Source organism: Typopeltis vanoorti, chromosome 24 (assembly GCF_054136105.1).
Source record: "Typopeltis vanoorti isolate ZY-2024b chromosome 24, IOZ_Tvanoo_1.0, whole genome shotgun sequence".
Classification (NCBI taxonomy): Eukaryota; Metazoa; Arthropoda; class Arachnida; order Uropygi; family Thelyphonidae; genus Typopeltis; species Typopeltis vanoorti.
This window is the reverse complement of record NC_143572.1, coordinates 22819-40338: the sequence shown is the minus strand read 5'-3', so window position 1 is coordinate 40338 and position 17520 is coordinate 22819.

Genomic DNA, 17520 nt, shown 5'->3' with positions numbered 1-17520 from the left:
AAATCACTGGAAAATCACCCAATGTACTTGCTCCATAGTTGGCTCTGCTATATTTTCAATCAAACCAAAATCACGGCCTTAGTCTACGCAATTATTTTCCTGATTGAGACAACTAAGCTTGGGTAACCAAATGGAGAACTTCGCTGTTTTATTTACTAAGTGGCTGCGGATTAGACTCTTCAATTCTGGCACGAATACTTATGAAAATATTTATCTAGGTAGGTGAATAGCTTCGTGTAAATAGCTTAGTGCAAGGCCATCATCCAGTTTATTGGAGGCTTGAAAATAAAGTATGTTAGTCTTATTTTTGATGTTAATTACATATAGCATTAACGTGTTATAGATTTCCAAACTTGTGGTTATGGAAATAAAAAGAAGTATTTGCACCTAGATGGCATATGTCGTGATGATCCCCGCCCCCCGATTTTATTTTATTCCCTCAATAGGTTCTATTAGCTAATAGGTTCTATTAGCGACTTCGAGAGGAACAATATATTATTCTGTGTGTTATAAAAACAACTTAAACAAATTCCTCTTTAAGAGGAACTGGAATCATTACACTCAGCCATCTCTCTACCAATTCTTCTAATCCGGAATAGGACTGTTTGATGATCCTGAAAGGATTTTGTTTTTGTTTTCCTACTGTTCAAAATTTATGTCTTGAACATCATGGAACGACTTAAAACAACGATGAACGCACCAAACAGTTATACATTCTGAACACCAGATTATTGTTTCCTTTCTGACTTTTTTAAGCAGACGCAACATTTGCGTGCAGTGTTTTTTATTTTTTGTGGGTGGTAAAGTTTCCGAGAAACAGTTAGTTAGCAGAGTTCAACTACAGAAGTCTGGAAGGATTGCCTGTTTTCTTACTTGCTGAAGAAGGACCATGCTTTGGCGATTTCTACTCTGTAATCTAGATATGTTACGGTTGACATATATTTTTCTTGTACACGAGGAAACTGTTCCAAATAATAAAATCTGATATATGTCTAAACACTTTTTGTTTTCTAATATTTTTATGCTGCTTCTTCATTACACAGTAAAATGATAGCTACTAATCGCACCTCTGGACTCCTTCCATAGTGTCGGTATATGAAAAACACAGCAATGAGTTTGTCTTTCTTGAAACCATGCTTCTCCGCGGATTCTATTGATGTATTGTGCAGAGAAGACAGCAGAAAAATATGTTTTTTGTCTTTCCAACGTAGTACAAGGACTTTTGCCATTCAAATTTCCCTCGCTACTAAACTCCGATTTCAAATTTCGACAGATCTGGAGGATGCTTGCTTTTTTGAATTTAGGTACAATAACAATCTGTACGATGCTGTAATGCAAAACAGCGAGTTCATGACACACATAGTAGTTATCCATTGTAACTCAGTAACATTTCACCACTAAGGGGTCTAGTAATTCCATTACTGCGGCATCGACAAGGGAAGATCCCAATATTTATCATGTTTGTGTACAGCCTGCTTTCCCCTATAAAGTTTATAATCCTAAAGTTATCAGCATAACTTTACCCCATATTTTGCTCTCTTTTGGGGAATATATTGCTTATATTTCAATCTGACTTTGAATGTCATAATGCTTTCATTGATATCCTCTCTCTCTCTCTCTCTCTCTCTCTCTCTTCTCTCTCTCTCTCTCTCTCTCTCTCTCTCTCTCTCTCTCTCTCTCTCTGTCAAGAATGTATAGTGATCTAAATTTCTGACGAATTTTCATCAGAAAATCATAAATTTTTGTTGAGGACTGGGAAGTATGTGTTGCCTGATCATATTCCTCATTATTCTGAAAATGCAAATACTTCACAATGAGACTGAATTGTTTTTTAGTCAAGACGTCACGAACATTAACATGTCCAGAATCCATTCTATAGACCAATACATGTAGAAATACATTTCGAGAGTAGGCCTTTTCGCGATGCCTTGCTCAATCAAGAGAGTTATAAATGTATGTTGTATGTTGATATCTATTGGGCTCGAAAGTGCACTGCGAGAATGCGAACAGTACTCAACTTGCTGATGCTGGTGGCAAACATAAAGTGAGTCTATTTCAATATGAAGGAAAGAACATTATCGTCTAGAAATAGAGGGAAGGCGACTAAAATATTGTCGTGTCGAAATCTTCAGTAGTTCCTGGCTTATGAATGGAACTGTGGACAAGCTGGTATGCGTTTAGTGACGATCACCCCCATCTTCCGCATGAAGGCATGTCTAAACTTAAGATTTCATAGCTCATCCAGAAAACTTTGCTCTGTAAGAACCGTGACCATGATATTTCTGAAAAGTAAAAAATTTATCCTACTTTAATTCCTTTTTAGAAATTAGGACTCTTTTCCCATGCAAAACAAACAAATTTGAACTTTTCTGAACTTTTCCAGAACTTTAATCACAATTTAATTTCCATATCTTAATATTAAAAGTTATCTGGTACAATTACTTGGGAAAAATAACGAATTCAAAAAGAAAGTGCACAGATGTTACCTAGCAGCATTTGTGTGTGTCATAGTTTGGAGTCTGAACTTTTCCAGAACTTTAATCACAATTTAATTTCCATATCTTAATATTAAAAGTTATCTGGTACAATTACTTGGGAAAAATAACGAATTCAAAAAGAAAGTGCACAGATGTTACCTAGCAGCATTTGTGTGTGTCATAGTTTGGCGTCTGAACTTTTCCAGAACTTTAATCACAATTTAATTTCCATATCTTAATATTAAAAGTTATCTGGTACAATTACTTGGGAAAAATAACGAATTCAAAAAGAAAGTGCACAGATGTTACCTAGCAGCATTTGTGTGTGTCATAGTTTGGAGTCTGGGAGGGGGAGGGGTGAGCCATCAAAGGCGAAATACAATTTTAATTCTATTATAAAAATTTTGGAAATAAAATTTCATTTTGACGCATGCACCTATACATGCTTATAGGTGCATGTATAGGTGCATACAAACTATCGCTTTTTCAGAACTGGCCGCATAATATCAATATTCGCAGAAGATATGTACAAAATATGTACATAAGAGTTGACTTCATCACTGTTATTTCGATTTGTAGTGATTGATTAGGGGAAAACAAGAAAGTTGAAGTATAAAGAACTACAGATTACATTATAAGGATTATACGTTATGTAATATGATTCAAGATTTACATGTGATTCTCTATAAAGAAGAGTAAACCTTCAATCAATCTGTTAACTAACTTTCGAACTAAGATTATGAATAAAAAATAAATAAAATTTAATTTGGAACAGTGGAGGCTGTATTTAAAATTCGGATTTTCATTAATTTATAAAATAATTGTTTGGCAAAAATAATTATCTTGAATTAAGTTCTGGGAGAATAAAATGTAATGGCGACCAAGATAATTAGCAAAAAAAATTTGATAGAGACATTGTTCTTCCAAAGTGATACCATATTAAGTGAAGAAATATCAAAGGATTTCTTATTTGAGCTGGCATTAAAAATTATAATTATACTACAGAAAAATAGCAAAAATAAAGGTAACTTGAAAGTATTTAGTCTAATATAACTTAGATTCCACTGACTGAGCATACGGCAAGCAACTGCGTTTCTGTCAACAATTAACTAAACGCACCTACATACGCGAAGTAATTTGGTAAAGTGTTATCGTCAGCATGAAGGATAATGGCCCCTTCTGATGGGCATGAAGGTCCAGTGGTATAGCTAGAGCTTTTGCCGTCCGGGGCGATCTCTGAGTTTGCCGTCCCTTTCAATACACACCAAAAATACTACTAAAAGTCAAATCGATGTATAGGGAAATAAATTAAGACACTATATGTTTACTTTTTAAGCAAAACTTTAATTTCAAAATTCTAAAATGTTACTTTTCTTGCTTTTATGTTAGCAAAATCGTCGATGACATTGGTGAAGTCTATTTCATAGTAATGTAGGTAATTCTTAATCAATTTTATTTAGAAAAAATCCTCTCACAACTAGCAATACTTACAGCAATTATGAGGAAAATTCGCAGTAGTATTACAATATTTGGAACTGAGTTCTCGAGACTGTATTATAGAATTAACTGCAAAAGTTCAAAAAGATTCAAAGTGCCTCCCCCCCCCCCACGAACTACGCCTCTGTGTAGGTCAAATATACTTTTTATCACGTTCGCTACCACGCTACTTCGGCATAGTCTGTTCCCCCACGCCGAGCAATTTCACTTCTTCAAAATCAGTACGGTAATCTCGTTGCCGGCGGTAAGCGTCATACGAGTATACTCGTAGCTGGCTTGTGTAGCTGGTTTACCAGCTACACAAGCCAGTTGGCAGCGAACGTTGTGTTCGCTGCCAACAATGTTTGAAAGAACAATGATCTTTCAACAGGTGGTCTGAATCGTATATAAGATTGGGGGGGGGGTGGGGGGGGGGGGGGGTGGGGGGGGGGGGGGGTGGGGGGGGGGGGGGGTGGGGGGGGGGGGGGGTGGGGGGGGGGGGGGGTGGGGGGGGGGGGGGGTGGGGGGGGGGGGGGGTGGGGGGGGGGGGGGGTGGGGGGGGGGGGGGGTGGGGGGGGGGGGGGGTGGGGGGGGGGGGGGGTGGGGGGGGGGGGGGGTGGGGGGGGGGGGGGGTGGGGGGGGGGGGGGGTGGGGGGGGGGGGGGGTGGGGGGGGGGGGGGGTGGGGGGGGGGGGGGGTGGGGGGGGGGGGGGGTGGGGGGGGGGGGGGGTGGGGGGGGGGGGGGGTGGGGGGGGGGGGGGGTGGGGGGGGGGGGGGGTGGGGGGGGGGGGGGGTGGGGGGGGGGGGGGGTGGGGGGGGGGGGGGGTGGGGGGGGGGGGGGGTGGGGGGGGGGGGGGGTGGGGGGGGGGGGGGGTGGGGGGGGGGGGGGGTGGGGGGGGGGGGGGGTGGGGGGGGAAGAGTGAAAATAAGCTGCTTTTCACTAAAAAACACGAAAAAATTGACTTTTTGCAAAATTTCACGGAAACGTTATTTTCGTGTTTTACACACACAAACGCTATCTAATGAAGCTATTTGAGTGTATTTAAGTATATTTCGTTATATGGCACATAGTTTAACGCAGAGGTTGTTAAAGAAACCAGCAATACATAGTATAATGCTTTATACCTTGTTTGGACATTATGTCGTTAGAGGGCGCTGTTATCGAACTAATGTTGAATTTTTTAAAAATTTGCATATCACCCGATTAAGTTCTTATTAGCGCAGTTTGATAGATAGCACTGCCCTATGCCTATATAAAAAGTTTCATATCGATCGGATCATTTTCCAGCGAGTATCAGCGTATTCGTTCTGTAAGAGTGAAAATAAGCTGCTTTTCACTAAAAAACACGAAAAAATTGACTTTTTGCAAAATTTCACGGAAACGTTATTTTCGTGTTTTACACACACAAACGCTATCTAATGAAGCTATTTGAGTGTATTTAAGTATATTTCGTTATATGGCACATAATTTAACGCAGAGGTTGTTAAAGAAACCAGCAATACATAGTATAGTGCTTTATACCTTGTTTGGACATTACGTCGTTAGAGGGCGCTGTTATCGAACTAATGTTGAATTTTTTAAAAATTTGCATATCACCCGATTAAGTTCTTATTAGCGCAGTTTGATAGACAGCACTGCCCTATGCGTATATAAAAAGTTTCATATCGCTCGGATCATTTTCCAGCGAATATCAGCGTATTCGTGCTGTAAGAGTGAAAACAAGCTACTTTTGACTAAAAAACACGAAAAAATTGACTTTTTGCAAAATTTCACGGAAACGTTATTTTCGTGTTTTACACACACAAACGTTATCTAATGAAGCTATTTGAGTGTATTTAAGTATATTTCGTTATATGGCACATAGTTTAACGCAGAGGTTGTTAAAGAAACCAGCAATACATAGTATAATGCTTTATACCTTGTTTGGACATTATGTCGTTAGAGGGCGCTGTTATCGAACTAATGTTGAATTTTTTAAAAATTTGCATATCACCCGATTAAGTTCTTATTAGCGCAGTTTGATAGATAGCACTGCCCTATGCCTATATAAAAAGTTTCATATCGATCGGATCATTTTCCAGCGAGTATCAGCGTATTCGTTGTGTAAGAGTGAAAATAAGCTGCTTTTCACTAAAAAACACGAAAAAATTGACTTTTTGCAAAATTTCACGGAAACGTTATTTTCGTGTTTTACACACACAAACGCTATCTAATGAAGCTATTTGAGTGTATTTAAGTATATTTCGTTATATGGCACATAATTTAACGCAGAGGTTGTTAAAGAAACCAGCAATACATAGTATAATGCTTTATACCTTGTTTGGACATTATGTCGTTAGAGGGCGCTGTTATCGAACTAATGTTGAATTTTTTAAAAATTTGCATATCACCCGATTAAGTTCTTATTAGCGCAGTTTGATAGATAGCACTGCCCTATGCCTATATAAAAAGTTTCATATCGATCGGATCATTTTCCAGCGAGTATCAGCGTATTCGTTCTGTAAGAGTGAAAATAAGCTGCTTTTCACTAAAAAACACGAAAAAATTGACTTTTTGCAAAATTTCACGGAAACGTTATTTTCGTGTTTTACACACACAAACGCTATCTAATGAAGCTATTTGAGTGTATTTAAGTATATTTCGTTATATGGCACATAATTTAACGCAGAGGTTGTTAAAGAAACCAGCAATACATAGTATAGTGCTTTATACCTTGTTTGGACATTACGTCGTTAGAGGGCGCTGTTATCGAACTAATGTTGAATTTTTTAAAAATTTGCATATCACCCGATTAAGTTCTTATTAGCGCAGTTTGATAGACAGCACTGCCCTATGCGTATATAAAAAGTTTCATATCGCTCGGATCATTTTCCAGCGAATATCAGCGTATTCGTGCTGTAAGAGTGAAAACAAGCTACTTTTGACTAAAAAACACGAAAAAATTGACTTTTTGCAAAATTTCACGGAAACGTTATTTTCGTGTTTTACACACACAAACGTTATCTAATGAAGCTATTTGAGTGTATTTAAGTATATTTCGTTATATGGCACATAGTTTAACGCAGAGGTTGTTAAAGAAACCAGCAATACATAGTATAATGCTTTATACCTTGTTTGGACATTATGTCGTTAGAGGGCGCTGTTATCGAACTAATGTTGAATTTTTTAAAAATTTGCATATCACCCGATTAAGTTCTTATTAGCGCAGTTTGATAGATAGCACTGCCCTATGCCTATATAAAAAGTTTCATATCGATCGGATCATTTTCCAGCGAGTATCAGCGTATTCGTTCTGTAAGAGTGAAAATAAGCTGCTTTTCACTAAAAAACACGAAAAAATTGACTTTTTGCAAAATTTCACGGAAACGTTATTTTCGTGTTTTACACACACAAACGCTATCTAATGAAGCTATTTGAGTGTATTTAAGTATATTTCGTTATATGGCACATAATTTAACGCAGAGGTTGTTAAAGAAACCAGCAATACATAGTATAGTGCTTTATACCTTGTTTGGACATTACGTCGTTAGAGGGCGCTGTTATCGAACTAATGTTGAATTTTTTAAAAATTTGCATATCACCCGATTAAGTTCTTATTAGCGCAGTTTGATAGACAGCACTGCCCTATGCGTATATAAAAAGTTTCATATCGATCGGATCATTTTCCAGCGAGTATCAGCGTATTCGTGCTGTAAGAGTGAAAACAAGCTACTTTTGACTAAAAAACACGAAAAAATTGACTTTTTGCAAAATTTCACGGAAACGTTATTTTCGTGTTTTACACACACAAACGTTATCTAATGAAGCTATTTGAGTGTATTTAAGTATATTTCGTTATATGGCACATAGTTTAACGCAGAGGTTGTTAAAGAAACCAGCAATACATAGTATAATGCTTTATACCTTGTTTGGACATTATGTCGTTAGAGGGCGCTGTTATCGAACTAATGTTGAATTTTTTAAAAATTTGCATATCACCCGATTAAGTTCTTATTAGCGCAGTTTGATAGATAGCACTGCCCTATGCCTATATAAAAAGTTTCATATCGATCGGATCATTTTCCAGCGAGTATCAGCGTATTCGTTCTGTAAGAGTGAAAATAAGCTGCTTTTCACTAAAAAACACGAAAAAATTGACTTTTTGCAAAATTTCACGGAAACGTTATTTTCGTGTTTTACACACACAAACGCTATCTAATGAAGCTATTTGAGTGTATTTAAGTATATTTCGTTATATGGCACATAGTTTAACGCAGAGGTTGTTAAAGAAACCAGCAATACATAGTATAATGCTTTATACCTTGTTTGGACATTATGTCGTTAGAGGGCGCTGTTATCGAACTAATGTTGAATTTTTTAAAAATTTGCATATCACCCGATTAAGTTCTTATTAGCGCAGTTTGATAGATAGCACTGCCCTATGCCTATATAAAAAGTTTCATATCGATCGGATCATTTTCCAGCGAGTATCAGCGTATTCGTTCTGTAAGAGTGAAAATAAGCTGCTTTTCACTAAAAAACACGAAAAAATTGACTTTTTGCAAAATTTCACGGAAACGTTATTTTCGTGTTTTACACACACAAACGCTATCTAATGAAGCTATTTGAGTGTATTTAAGTATATTTCGTTATATGGCACATAATTTAACGCAGAGGTTGTTAAAGAAACCAGCAATACATAGTATAGTGCTTTATACCTTGTTTGGACATTACGTCGTTAGAGGGCGCTGTTATCGAACTAATGTTGAATTTTTTAAAAATTTGCATATCACCCGATTAAGTTCTTATTAGCGCAGTTTGATAGACAGCACTGCCCTATGCGTATATAAAAAGTTTCATATCGCTCGGATCATTTTCCAGCGAATATCAGCGTATTCGTGCTGTAAGAGTGAAAACAAGCTACTTTTGACTAAAAAACACGAAAAAATTGACTTTTTGCAAAATTTCACGGAAACGTTATTTTCGTGTTTTACACACACAAACGTTATCTAATGAAGCTATTTGAGTGTATTTAAGTATATTTCGTTATATGGCACATAGTTTAACGCAGAGGTTGTTAAAGAAACCAGCAATACATAGTATAATGCTTTATACCTTGTTTGGACATTATGTCGTTAGAGGGCGCTGTTATCGAACTAATGTTGAATTTTTTAAAAATTTGCATATCACCCGATTAAGTTCTTATTAGCGCAGTTTGATAGATAGCACTGCCCTATGCCTATATAAAAAGTTTCATATCGATCGGATCATTTTCCAGCGAGTATCAGCGTATTCGTTCTGTAAGAGTGAAAATAAGCTGCTTTTCACTAAAAAACACGAAAAAATTGACTTTTTGCAAAATTTCACGGAAACGTTATTTTCGTGTTTTACACACACAAACGCTATCTAATGAAGCTATTTGAGTGTATTTAAGTATATTTCGTTATATGGCACATAATTTAACGCAGAGGTTGTTAAAGAAACCAGCAATACATAGTATAGTGCTTTATACCTTGTTTGGACATTACGTCGTTAGAGGGCGCTGTTATCGAACTAATGTTGAATTTTTTAAAAATTTGCATATCACCCGATTAAGTTCTTATTAGCGCAGTTTGATAGATAGCACTGCCCTATGCCTATATAAAAAGTTTCATATCGATCGGATCATTTTCCAGCGAGTATCAGCGTATTCGTTGTGTAAGAGTGAAAATAAGCTGCTTTTCACTAAAAAACACGAAAAAATTGACTTTTTGCAAAATTTCACGGAAACGTTATTTTCGTGTTTTACACACACAAACGCTATCTAATGAAGCTATTTGAGTGTATTTAAGTATATTTCGTTATATGGCACATAGTTTAACGCAGAGGTTGTTAAAGAAACCAGCAATACATAGTATAATGCTTTATACCTTGTTTGGACATTATGTCGTTAGAGGGCGCTGTTATCGAACTAATGTTGAATTTTTTAAAAATTTGCATATCACCCGATTAAGTTCTTATTAGCGCAGTTTGATAGATAGCACTGCCCTATGCCTATATAAAAAGTTTCATATCGATCGGATCATTTTCCAGCGAGTATCAGCGTATTCGTTCTGTAAGAGTGAAAATAAGCTACTTTTGACTAAAAAACACGAAAAAATTGACTTTTTGCAAAATTTCACGGAAACGTTATTTTCGTGTTTTACACACACAAACGCTATCTAATGAAGCTATTTGAGTGTATTTAAGTATATTTCGTTATATGGCACATAATTTAACGCAGAGGTTGTTAAAGAAACCAGCAATACATAGTATAGTGCTTTATACCTTGTTTGGACATTATGTCGTTAGAGGGCGCTGTTATCGAACTAATGTTGAATTTTTTAAAAATTTGCATATCACCCGATTAAGTTCTTATTAGCGCAGTTTGATAGATAGCACTGCCCTATGCCTATATAAAAAGTTTCATATCGATCGGATCATTTTCCAGCGAGTATCAGCGTATTCGTTCTGTAAGAGTGAAAATAAGCTGCTTTTCACTAAAAAACACGAAAAAATTGACTTTTTGCAAAATTTCACGGAAACGTTATTTTCGTGTTTTACACACACAAACGCTATCTAATGAAGCTATTTGAGTGTATTTAAGTATATTTCGTTATATGGCACATAATTTAACGCAGAGGTTGTTAAAGAAACCAGCAATACATAGTATAGTGCTTTATACCTTGTTTGGACATTACGTCGTTAGAGGGCGCTGTTATCGAACTAATGTTGAATTTTTTAAAAATTTGCATATCACCCGATTAAGTTCTTATTAGCGCAGTTTGATAGACAGCACTGCCCTATGCGTATATAAAAAGTTTCATATCGCTCGGATCATTTTCCAGCGAATATCAGCGTATTCGTGCTGTAAGAGTGAAAACAAGCTACTTTTGACTAAAAAACACGAAAAAATTGACTTTTTGCAAAATTTCACGGAAACGTTATTTTCGTGTTTTACACACACAAACGTTATCTAATGAAGCTATTTGAGTGTATTTAAGTATATTTCGTTATATGGCACATAGTTTAACGCAGAGGTTGTTAAAGAAACCAGCAATACATAGTATAATGCTTTATACCTTGTTTGGACATTATGTCGTTAGAGGGCGCTGTTATCGAACTAATGTTGAATTTTTTAAAAATTTGCATATCACCCGATTAAGTTCTTATTAGCGCAGTTTGATAGATAGCACTGCCCTATGCCTATATAAAAAGTTTCATATCGATCGGATCATTTTCCAGCGAGTATCAGCGTATTCGTTCTGTAAGAGTGAAAATAAGCTGCTTTTCACTAAAAAACACGAAAAAATTGACTTTTTGCAAAATTTCACGGAAACGTTATTTTCGTGTTTTACACACACAAACGCTATCTAATGAAGCTATTTGAGTGTATTTAAGTATATTTCGTTATATGGCACATAATTTAACGCAGAGGTTGTTAAAGAAACCAGCAATACATAGTATAGTGCTTTATACCTTGTTTGGACATTACGTCGTTAGAGGGCGCTGTTATCGAACTAATGTTGAATTTTTTAAAAATTTGCATATCACCCGATTAAGTTCTTATTAGCGCAGTTTGATAGACAGCACTGCCCTATGCGTATATAAAAAGTTTCATATCGCTCGGATCAATTTCCAGCGAATATCAGCGTATTCGTGCTGTAAGAGTGAAAACAAGCTACTTTTGACTAAAAAACACGAAAAAATTGACTTTTTGCAAAATTTCACGGAAACGTTATTTTCGTGTTTTACACACACAAACGTTATCTAATGAAGCTATTTGAGTGTATTTAAGTATATTTCGTTATATGGCACATAGTTTAACGCAGAGGTTGTTAAAGAAACCAGCAATACATAGTATAATGCTTTATACCTTGTTTGGACATTATGTCGTTAGAGGGCGCTGTTATCGAACTAATGTTGAATTTTTTAAAAATTTGCATATCACCCGATTAAGTTCTTATTAGCGCAGTTTGATAGATAGCACTGCCCTATGCCTATATAAAAAGTTTCATATCGATCGGATCATTTTCCAGCGAGTATCAGCGTATTCGTTCTGTAAGAGTGAAAATAAGCTGCTTTTCACTAAAAAACACGAAAAAATTGACTTTTTGCAAAATTTCACGGAAACGTTATTTTCGTGTTTTACACACACAAACGCTATCTAATGAAGCTATTTGAGTGTATTTAAGTATATTTCGTTATATGGCACATAATTTAACGCAGAGGTTGTTAAAGAAACCAGCAATACATAGTATAGTGCTTTATACCTTGTTTGGACATTATGTCGTTAGAGGGCGCTGTTATCGAACTAATGTTGAATTTTTTAAAAATTTGCATATCACCCGATTAAGTTCTTATTAGCGCAGTTTGATAGATAGCACTGCCCTATGCCTATATAAAAAGTTTCATATCGATCGGATCATTTTCCAGCGAGTATCAGCGTATTCGTTCTGTAAGAGTGAAAATAAGCTGCTTTTCACTAAAAAACACGAAAAAATTGACTTTTTGCAAAATTTCACGGAAACGTTATTTTCGTGTTTTACACACACAAACGCTATCTAATGAAGCTATTTGAGTGTATTTAAGTATATTTCGTTATATGGCACATAATTTAACGCAGAGGTTGTTAAAGAAACCAGCAATACATAGTATAGTGCTTTATACCTTGTTTGGACATTACGTCGTTAGAGGGCGCTGTTATCGAACTAATGTTGAATTTTTTAAAAATTTGCATATCACCCGATTAAGTTCTTATTAGCGCAGTTTGATAGACAGCACTGCCCTATGCGTATATAAAAAGTTTCATATCGCTCGGATCATTTTCCAGCGAATATCAGCGTATTCGTGCTGTAAGAGTGAAAACAAGCTACTTTTGACTAAAAAACACGAAAAAATTGACTTTTTGCAAAATTTCACGGAAACGTTATTTTCGTGTTTTACACACACAAACGTTATCTAATGAAGCTATTTGAGTGTATTTAAGTATATTTCGTTATATGGCACATAGTTTAACGCAGAGGTTGTTAAAGAAACCAGCAATACATAGTATAATGCTTTATACCTTGTTTGGACATTATGTCGTTAGAGGGCGCTGTTATCGAACTAATGTTGAATTTTTTAAAAATTTGCATATCACCCGATTAAGTTCTTATTAGCGCAGTTTGATAGATAGCACTGCCCTATGCCTATATAAAAAGTTTCATATCGATCGGATCATTTTCCAGCGAGTATCAGCGTATTCGTTCTGTAAGAGTGAAAATAAGCTGCTTTTCACTAAAAAACACGAAAAAATTGACTTTTTGCAAAATTTCACGGAAACGTTATTTTCGTGTTTTACACACACAAACGCTATCTAATGAAGCTATTTGAGTGTATTTAAGTATATTTCGTTATATGGCACATAGTTTAACGCAGAGGTTGTTAAAGAAACCAGCAATACATAGTATAATGCTTTATACCTTGTTTGGACATTATGTCGTTAGAGGGCGCTGTTATCGAACTAATGTTGAATTTTTTAAAAATTTGCATATCACCCGATTAAGTTCTTATTAGCGCAGTTTGATAGATAGCACTGCCCTATGCCTATATAAAAAGTTTCATATCGATCGGATCATTTTCCAGCGAGTATCAGCGTATTCGTTCTGTAAGAGTGAAAATAAGCTGCTTTTCACTAAAAAACACGAAAAAATTGACTTTTTGCAAAATTTCACGGAAACGTTATTTTCGTGTTTTACACACACAAACGCTATCTAATGAAGCTATTTGAGTGTATTTAAGTATATTTCGTTATATGGCACATAATTTAACGCAGAGGTTGTTAAAGAAACCAGCAATACATAGTATAGTGCTTTATACCTTGTTTGGACATTATGTCGTTAGAGGGCGCTGTTATCGAACTAATGTTGAATTTTTTAAAAATTTGCATATCACCCGATTAAGTTCTTATTAGCGCAGTTTGATAGATAGCACTGCCCTATGCCTATATAAAAAGTTTCATATCGATCGGATCATTTTCCAGCGAGTATCAGCGTATTCGTTCTGTAAGAGTGAAAATAAGCTGCTTTTCACTAAAAAACACGAAAAAATTGACTTTTTGCAAAATTTCACGGAAACGTTATTTTCGTGTTTTACACACACAAACGCTATCTAATGAAGCTATTTGAGTGTATTTAAGTATATTTCGTTATATGGCACATAGTTTAACGCAGAGGTTGTTAAAGAAACCAGCAATACATAGTATAATGCTTTATACCTTGTTTGGACATTATGTCGTTAGAGGGCGCTGTTATCGAACTAATGTTGAATTTTTTAAAAATTTGCATATCACCCGATTAAGTTCTTATTAGCGCAGTTTGATAGATAGCACTGCCCTATGCCTATATAAAAAGTTTCATATCGATCGGATCATTTTCCAGCGAGTATCAGCGTATTCGTTCTGTAAGAGTGAAAATAAGCTGCTTTTCACTAAAAAACACGAAAAAATTGACTTTTTGCAAAATTTCACGGAAACGTTATTTTCGTGTTTTACACACACAAACGCTATCTAATGAAGCTATTTGAGTGTATTTAAGTATATTTCGTTATATGGCACATAATTTAACGCAGAGGTTGTTAAAGAAACCAGCAATACATAGTATAGTGCTTTATACCTTGTTTGGACATTATGTCGTTAGAGGGCGCTGTTATCGAACTAATGTTGAATTTTTTAAAAATTTGCATATCACCCGATTAAGTTCTTATTAGCGCAGTTTGATAGATAGCACTGCCCTATGCCTATATAAAAAGTTTCATATCGATCGGATCATTTTCCAGCGAGTATCAGCGTATTCGTTCTGTAAGAGTGAAAATAAGCTGCTTTTCACTAAAAAACACGAAAAAATTGACTTTTTGCAAAATTTCACGGAAACGTTATTTTCGTGTTTTACACACACAAACGCTATCTAATGAAGCTATTTGAGTGTATTTAAGTATATTTCGTTATATGGCACATAATTTAACGCAGAGGTTGTTAAAGAAACCAGCAATACATAGTATAGTGCTTTATACCTTGTTTGGACATTACGTCGTTAGAGGGCGCTGTTATCGAACTAATGTTGAATTTTTTAAAAATTTGCATATCACCCGATTAAGTTCTTATTAGCGCAGTTTGATAGACAGCACTGCCCTATGCGTATATAAAAAGTTTCATATCGCTCGGATCATTTTCCAGCGAATATCAGCGTATTCGTGCTGTAAGAGTGAAAACAAGCTACTTTTGACTAAAAAACACGAAAAAATTGACTTTTTGCAAAATTTCACGGAAACGTTATTTTCGTGTTTTACACACACAAACGTTATCTAATGAAGCTATTTGAGTGTATTTAAGTATATTTCGTTATATGGCACATAGTTTAACGCAGAGGTTGTTAAAGAAACCAGCAATACATAGTATAATGCTTTATACCTTGTTTGGACATTATGTCGTTAGAGGGCGCTGTTATCGAACTAATGTTGAATTTTTTAAAAATTTGCATATCACCCGATTAAGTTCTTATTAGCGCAGTTTGATAGATAGCACTGCCCTATGCCTATATAAAAAGTTTCATATCGATCGGATCATTTTCCAGCGAGTATCAGCGTATTCGTTGTGTAAGAGTGAAAATAAGCTGCTTTTCACTAAAAAACACGAAAAAATTGACTTTTTGCAAAATTTCACGGAAACGTTATTTTCGTGTTTTACACACACAAACGCTATCTAATGAAGCTATTTGAGTGTATTTAAGTATATTTCGTTATATGGCACATAGTTTAACGCAGAGGTTGTTAAAGAAACCAGCAATACATAGTATGCTTTATACCTTGTTTGGACATTATGTCGTTAGAGGGCGCTGTTATCGAACTAATGTTGAATTTTTTAAAATTTGCATATCACCCGATTAAGTTCTTATTAGCGCAGTTTGATAGATAGCACTGCCCTATGCCTATATAAAAAGTTTCATATCGATCGGATCATTTTCCAGCGAGTATCAGCGTATTCGTTCTGTAAGAGTGAAAATAAGCTGCTTTTCACTAAAAAACACGAAAAAATTGACTTTTTGCAAAATTTCACGGAAACGTTATTTTCGTGTTTTACACACACAAACGCTATCTAATGAAGCTATTTGAGTGTATTTAAGTATATTTCGTTATATGGCACATAATTTAACGCAGAGGTTGTTAAAGAAACCAGCAATACATAGTATAGTGCTTTATACCTTGTTTGGACATTACGTCGTTAGAGGGCGCTGTTATCGAACTAATGTTGAATTTTTTAAAAATTTGCATATCACCCGATTAAGTTCTTATTAGCGCAGTTTGATAGATAGCACTGCCCTATGCTATATAAAAAGTTTCATATCGATCGGATCATTTTCCAGCGAGTATCAGCGTATTCGTTCTGTAAGAGTGAAAATAAGCTGCTTTTCACTAAAAAACACGAAAAAATTGACTTTTTGCAAAATTTCACGGAAACGTTATTTTCGTGTTTTACACACACAAACGCTATCTAATGAAGCTATTTGAGTGTATTTAAGTATATTTCGTTATATGGCACATAATTTAACGCAGAGGTTGTTAAAGAAACCAGCAATACATAGTATAGTGCTTTATACCTTGTTTGGACATTACGTCGTTAGAGGGCGCTGTTATCGAACTAATGTTGAATTTTTTAAAAATTTGCATATCACCCGATTAAGTTCTTATTAGCGCAGTTTGATAGATAGCACTGCCCTATGCCTATATAAAAAGTTTCATATCGATCGGATCATTTTCCAGCGAGTATCAGCGTATTCGTTCTGTAAGAGTGAAAATAAGCTGCTTTTCACTAAAAAACACGAAAAAATTGACTTTTTGCAAAATTTCACGGAAACGTTATTTTCGTGTTTTACACACACAAACGCTATCTAATGAAGCTATTTGAGTGTATTTAAGTATATTTCGTTATATGGCACATAGTTTAACGCAGAGGTTGTTAAAGAAACCAGCAATACATAGTATAATGCTTTATACCTTGTTTGGACATTATGTCGTTAGAGGGCGCTGTTATCGAACTAATGTTGAATTTTTTAAAAATTTGCATATCACCCGATTAAGTTCTTATTAGCGCAGTTTGATAGATAGCACTGCCCTATGCCTATATAAAAAGTTTCATATCGATCGGATCATTTTCCAGCGAGTATCAGCGTATTCGTTCTGTAAGAGTGAAAATAAGCTGCTTTTCACTAAAAAACACGAAAAAATTGACTTTTTGCAAAATTTCACGGAAACGTTATTTTCGTGTTTTACACACACAAACGCTATCTAATGAAGCTATTTGAGTGTATTTAAGTATATTTCGTTATATGGCACATAATTTAACGCAGAGGTTGTTAAAGAAACCAGCAATACATAGTATAGTGCTTTATACCTTGTTTGGACATTACGTCGTTAGAGGGCGCTGTTATCGAACTAATGTTGAATTTTTTAAAAATTTGCATATCACCCGATTAAGTTCTTATTAGCGCAGTTTGATAGACAGCACTGCCCTATGCGTATATAAAAAGTTTCA